This window comes from Lissotriton vulgaris, unplaced genomic scaffold (assembly GCF_964263255.1).
Source record: "Lissotriton vulgaris unplaced genomic scaffold, aLisVul1.2 SCAFFOLD_301, whole genome shotgun sequence".
In the NCBI taxonomy this organism is placed as follows: Eukaryota; Metazoa; Chordata; class Amphibia; order Caudata; family Salamandridae; genus Lissotriton; species Lissotriton vulgaris.
Genome location: NW_028244321.1, coordinates 1,849,114 through 1,856,067, shown reverse-complemented (window position 1 = coordinate 1,856,067; position 6,954 = coordinate 1,849,114). Strand labels below are relative to the sequence as shown.

The following is a 6,954-nucleotide window of genomic DNA, read 5'->3' as shown; positions in this document are numbered from 1 at the left end:
GAGGATGCTGCCGTGAGCTCCTCCCAGCTAATCACACAAACAGCAGTAAAGCAAGATAACTACACAGTTAGGGGGGACTGCATGGTTAGGTTTTTGAGGAATTATTGAAACTGACCTCAGTGACCCATAATCAGAGCTGTGGCTAATGACTGCATGCCTAATTATGATGAAGCAAGCACCATGGCTTGTAGGGGCCCCACAACACACTTTTCTTAGCTCATTGAATTAAAGTATAAACTTCTGCCATGTGTGAGTGGTAAAGGCTTGTTAATTTTGTTGCTTTTCAGATTCACGTCTGACAACAAGACGAAGGAACTTTGGGGCATCAGACGCTTTGGAAAGTAGCCACCAACCGCAGAGAAAGAGAGAAAGAGGGAAAAGCCAGTATGAGGTGTGGAGAAAACAGCAGCAGGTACAAGGAGCGCAAATGAGATTAATGGCGCCTAAATAGAGCACGTAAAGGAACAGTTACAAATCTAAGAAAAGGGAAAGAAAAGACTAGGAAAAAATACAGAAAGAGCTTGTAGATGAAATTCTCTTCCAGGAACAGCAGGTTAAGAGAAATTACACATGGAGCAGTTAAGCTTGTAACACGGGGGAGAATAGAAAAGAAAATGCAGTTTTATGAAGTGTGTTTGCCTAATCCAGCTAGCACTTTTATTTTATTTCTCTATTTGCTTCTTTTATTGGTAAAGTAAGTTTCTAGTGCATGCACAGGTATGACCGAGAGAGCCAGGGTATAATAATTTGAAGCGTTTGCACCAGCGCTAATGAAGGACGAGAGTTATAGCAAAGATATGAAAGGGGAAGCAATAATAAATATGTGATATGGCAATAGTGACACCAAAATAAGCCACCTACTTATAAAACTGACATGGAAGAAATACTAAAGGTTAACTTCTGAAATTGTAGCCGATGTTAAAAATATTCTCGTTGTCGGCAGGATTCGAACCTGCACGGGGAGACCCCCATGGATTTCTAGTCCATCGCCTTAACCACTCGGCCACAACAACTGACTGTAAGGCGTGTGCACATAATCTGTATGCAAGTTTTCAAGGTGTCCCACAGCAAATTCCTGATATTCTGCAATGCACTTTTTAAAAATAATGTTTTTTTCAGCAGGCACATTCTCTCCTAAAAACAAAAATTGCATGCGTGTATCTCTAGTTTGGAATACCATAGGCTTGCATGCATACTCTCATGGGTCACTCAAGTTTTTTGGACCCTATTGCACTCTGTTTTCGTGCTGCTTTTAGTATATGGCCCATATTACAGAAGTCTACCATCTTTGAGTATTTGAGGCTCCTTTGTAAGTGCTTTATATTTTTTCCTTGAAGAGCTATATAATAAAGGGGTCCGGGAAAGATTGCATTTATGGAAGATAAAAGAAGGCCCACTTGTCTCACCAAATGCTGTAGAGAAACCTGATGTTTTACTCATGTTATCCTTAGTTCGTTTTTGTTAGACCTTGCATTCTTAAGGTGGTCCCAACCCCACCTTATTGCTTTTCACCTCCGCATTTTGCTGTATCTTTTTGTTGGCCTTAGGACTCTGATCACTTTATCGCTACTAATCAGTGCTGAAGTGCACGTGCTTCTTCCCTAATCATGTGTATAATGGGAGTATACCTGACTGACAGATTTAATTTACTTGAAAGCCCCTTGTAAAGTGGTATACCATATACCCAGGGACTGATTGTGCCGCCCAAAGAAATAGCATTTCAAACCTGTCTCAAGCCTGCTACTGCAGTGCCTGTGCTGCAGTGTACTGCCACTTCGACTTGGCATTTAAAACTACTTGCCAAGCCTTAAACTCCAATTTTATTACATATCAGTAACCCCTAAGGTAGGCCCTAGGTAGTCCTAGGGGCATCATGCTATGTAAGTTAAAGGTAAGACATGTACTGTGGTAGTTTGTATGTCCTAGTAGTATCAAACAGTCTATTACATATTTCACTACTGTGAGGTCTGCCCCTCTCATAGGTTAGCATTGGGTATTCCCTTATACTTTTTGTGGGGTAATTCCATATCAGAGAGGAGAAGCTTTATTTATTTATTGATAAATCCTATCTACTGGTGAGGTTGGATTTAATCTTACTATTGTATAAATGCCATTTTTAGAGAGTGAGCATTTCTCTGCACTTACTGCTCTATTTGCATGAAAACCTGTCTTCAATTGACGTCTGGATTGGGCTGCGAGACAGCTACATATGTGCATTCCCTGTAGACAGCCACAACACAGGTCACTCAACTGCAACTGCATTCATCTGCATTCTGATTGGCCTGGGGGAGAGCTCCGCTCCTCTTACCGCAAATATGTTCAAGAACGATAATTTATGTCAGTAAGTACAGTATACCTACATCTTATAATCATGTGTGTTTAAATAATTTGTCGTTAGATCGTTTAAATATTGAAAAGGATCTGTTTTTAATAGACATTTTACAAAATCAACTGGTACATTTGGGAATTCTGTAAAGGAAAAACCCAACTGCCGTGACATTGCCAACCACAATGCCGTGACTCGGATTCGAACCGAGGTTGCTGCGGCCACAACGCAGAGTACTAACCACTATACGATCACGGCGAGCTACTTGGGCTCAATAACTTACAGTGACATGAAGAAATTATAATTCGGAACACTCAGGGCTACTCCTGTGATAGGCTGAATGTGTTCATTGCTTCCTCATTCCTTATACAAAGGCTTTATCTCCTCAGTGGTTGATAGGCTGAAACCGTTTCCTGGCCGCCTGCTTGTGAACTGGCAGGAGTCAAAGATCACACATACACTGGTGGGCCTGTGATGGGACACCAATGCAGAGAAACACACCTGGCGCAGATATTCTATTCTGTTTATTAGACCTGCATCTCCCCTGTACCTCCTCAAGCCATCTGTATGTGAAGCAAGAAAGAGTTAAGGAACGGTCCATCTACACTTTTATTGGGAGGATGCTGCCGTGAGCTCCTCCCAGCTAATCACACAAACAGCAGTAAAGCAAGATAACTACACAGTTAGGGGGGACTGCATGGTTAGGTTTTTGAGGAATTATTGAAACTGACCTCAGTGACCCATAATCAGAGCTGTGGCTAATGACTGCATGCCTAATTATGATGAAGCAAGCACCATGGCTTGTAGGGGCCCCACAACACACTTTTCTTAGCTCATTGAATTAAAGTATAAACTTCTGCCATGTGTGAGTGGTAAAGGCTTGTTAATTTTGTTGCTTTTCAAATTCACGTCTGACAACAAGACAAAGGAACTTTGGGGCATCAGACGCTTTGGAAAGTAGCCACCAACCGCAGAGAAAGAGAGAAAGAGGGAAAAGACAGTATGAGGTGTGGAGAAAACAGCAGCAGGTACAAGGAGCTCAAATGAGATTAATGGCGCCTAAATAGAGCACGTAATGGAACAGTTACAAATCTAAGAAAAGGGAAAGAAAAGACTAGGAAAAAACACAGAAAGAGCTTGTAGATGAAATTCTCTTCCTGGAACAGCAGGTTAAGAGAAATTACACAGGGATCAGTTAAGCTTGTAACACGGGGGAGAATAGAAAAGAAAATGCCGTTTTATGAAGTGTGTTTGCCTAATCCAGCTAGCACTTTTATTTTATTTCTCTATTAGCTTCTTTTATTGGTAAAGTAAGTTTCAAGTGCATGCACAGGTATGACCGAGAGAGCCAGGGTATAATAATTTGAAGCGTTTGCACCAGCGCTAATGAAGGACGAGAGTTATAGCAAAGATATGAAAGGGGGAGCGATAATAAATATGTGATATGGCAATAGTGACACCAAAATAAGCCACCTATTTATAAAACTGACATGGAAGAAATACTAAAGGTTAACTTCTGAAATTGTAGCCGATGTTAAAAAGATTCTTGTTGTCGGCAGGATTCGAACCTGCGCGTGGAGACCCCAATGGATTTCTAGTCCATCGCCTTAAACACTCGGCCACAACAACTGACTGTAAGGTGTGTGCACATAATCTGTATGCAAGTTTTCAAGGTGTCCCACAGCTAATTCCTGATATTCTGCAATGCACTTTTTAAAAATAATGTTTTTTTTCAGCAGGCACAATCTCTCCTAAAAAAAATAATTGCATGCGTATATCTCTAGTTTGGAATACCATAGGCTTGCATGCATACTCTCATGGGTCACTCAAGTTTTTTGGACCCTATTGCACTCTGTTTTTGTGCTGCTTTTAGTATATGGCCCGTATTACAGAAGTCTACCATCTTTGAGTATTTGAGGCTCCTTTGTAAGTGCTTTATATTTTTTCCTTGAAGAGCTATATAATAAAGGGGTCCGGTAAAGATTGCATTTATGGAAGATAAAAGAAGGCCCACTTGTCTCACCAAATGCTGTAGAGAAACCTGATGTTTTACTCATGTTATCCTTAGTTCGTTTTTGTTAGAACTTGCATTCTTAAGGTGGTCCCAACCCCACCTTATTGCTTTTCACCTCCGCATTTTGCTGTATCCTTTTGTTGGCCTTAGGACTCTGATCACTTTATTGCTACTAATCAGTGCTGAAGTGCACATGCTTCTTCCCTAATCATGTGTATAATTGGAGTATACCTGACTGACAGATTTAATTTACTTGAAAGCCCCTTGTAAAGTGGTATACCATATACCCAGGGACTGATTGTGCCGCCCAAAGAAATAGTATTTCAAACCTGTCTCAAGCCTGCTACTGCAGTGCCTGTGCTGCAGTGTACTGCCACTTCGACTTGGCATTTAAAACTACTTGCCAAGCCTTAAACTCCAATTTTATTACATACCAGTAACCCCTAAGGTAGGCCCTAGGTAGTCCTAGGGGCATCATTCTATGTATGTAAAAGGTAAGACATGTACTGTGGTAGTTTGTATGTCCTAGTAGTATCAAACAGTCTATTACATTTTTCACTACTGTGAGGTCTGCCCCTCTCATAGGTTAGCATTGGGTATACCCTTATACTTTTTGGGGGGTAATTCCATATCAGAGAGGAGAAGCTTTATTTATTTATTGATAAATCCTATCTACTGGTGAGGTTGGATTTAATCTTACTATTGTATAAATGCCATTTTTAGAGAGTGAGCATTTCTCTGCACTTACTGCTCTATTTGCATGAAAACCTGTCTTCAATTGACGTCTGGATTGGGCTGCGAGACAGCTACATATGTGCATTCCCTGTAGACAGCCACAACACAGGTCACTCAACTGCAACTGCATTCATCTGCATTCTGATTGGCCTGGGGGAGAGCTACGCTCCCCTTACCGCAAATATGTTCAAGAACGATAATTTATGTCAGTGAGTACAGTATACCTACATCTTATAATCATGTGTGTTTAAATAATTTGTCGTTAGATCGTTTAAATATTGAAAAGGATCTGTTTTTAATAGACATTTTACAAAATCAACTGGTACATTTGGGAATTCTGTAAAGGAAAAACCCAACTGCCGTGACATTGCCAACCACAATGCCGTGACTCGGATTCGAACCGAGGTTGCTGCGGCCACAACGCAGAGTACTAACCACTATACGATCACGGCGAGCTACTTGAGCTCAATAACGTACAGTGACATGAAGAAATTATAATTCGGAACACTCAGGGCTACTCCTGTGATAGGCTGAATGTGTTCATTGCTTCCTCATTCCTTAAACAAAGGCTTTATCGCCTCAGTGGTTGATAGGCTGAAACCGTTTCCTGGCCGCCTGCTTGTGAACTGGCAGGAGTCAAAGATCACACATACACTGGTGGGCCTGTGATGGGACACCAATGCAGAGAAACTCACCTGGTGCAGATATTCTATTCTGTCTATTAGACCTGCATCTCCCCTGTACCTCCTCAAGCCATCTGTATGTGAAGCAAGAAAGAGTTAAGGAACGGTCCATCTACACTTTTATTGGGAGGATGCTGCCGTGAGCTCCTCCCAGCTAATCACACAAACAGCAGTAAAGCAAGATACCTACAAAGTTAGGGGGGAATGCACGGTTAGGTTTTTGAGGAATTATTGAAACTGACCTCAGTGACCCATAATCAGAGCTGTGGCTAATGACTGCATGCCTAATTATGATGAAGCAAGCACAATGGCTCGTAGGGGCCCCACAACACACTTTTCTTAGCTCATTGAATTAAAGTATAAACTTCTGCCATGTGTGAGTGGTAAAGGCTTGTTAATTTTGTTGCTTTTCAAATTCACGTCTGACAACAAGACCAAGGAACTTTGGGGCATCAGACGCTTTGGAAAGTAGCCACCAACCGCAGAGAAAGAGAGAAAGAGGGAAAAGACAGTATGAGGTGTGGAGAAAACTGCAGCAGGTACAAGGAGCTCAAATGAGATTAATGGCGCCTAAATAGAGCACGTAAAGGAACAGTTACAAATCTAAGAAAAGGGAAAGAAAAGACAAGGAAAAAACACAGAAAGAGCTTGTAGATGAAATTCTCTTCCAGGAACAGCAGGTTAAGAGAAATTACACAGGGAGCAGTTAAGCTTGTAACACGGGGGAGAATAGAAAAGAAAATGCTGTTTTATGAAGTGTGTTTGCCTAATCCAGCTAGCACTTTTATTTTATTTCTCTATTTGCTTCTTTTATTGGTAAAGTAAGTTTCAAGTGCATGCACAGGTATGACCGAGAGAGCCAGGGTATAATAATTTGAAGCGTTTGCACCAGCGCTAATGAAGGACGAGAGTTATAGCAAAGATATGAAAGGGGGAGCGATAATAAATATGTGATATGGCAATAGTGACACCAAAATAAGCCACCTATTTATAAAACTGACATGGAAGAAATACTAAAGGTTAACTTCTGAAATTGTAGCCGATGTTAAAAAGATTCTCGTTGTCGGCAGGATTCGAACCTGCGCGGGGAGACCCCAATGGATTTCTAGTCCATCTCCTTAACCACTCGGCCACAACAACTGACTGTAAGGTGTGTGCAAATAATCTGTATGCAAGTTTTCAAGGTGTCCCACAGC

The 6,954-nt window shown here is 41.3% G+C and overlaps 3 non-coding genes across 3 annotated transcripts; all 3 read right to left on the bottom strand.

Annotated features, from left to right (window-relative positions):
• Positions 1-931: 931 nt before the first annotated feature.
• TRNAS-AGA (transfer RNA serine (anticodon AGA)) lies at positions 932-1,013 on the bottom strand. Its single transcript has one exon. It is a non-coding gene; the product is annotated as a tRNA-Ser (tRNA).
• Positions 1,014-2,512: 1,499 nt separating this feature from the next.
• TRNAH-GUG (transfer RNA histidin (anticodon GUG)) lies at positions 2,513-2,584 on the bottom strand. Its single transcript has one exon. It is a non-coding gene; the product is annotated as a tRNA-His (tRNA).
• Positions 2,585-5,455: 2,871 nt separating this feature from the next.
• TRNAH-GUG (transfer RNA histidin (anticodon GUG)) lies at positions 5,456-5,527 on the bottom strand. The gene has a single exon. It is a non-coding gene; the product is annotated as a tRNA-His (tRNA).
• Positions 5,528-6,954: the final 1,427 nt, after the last annotated feature.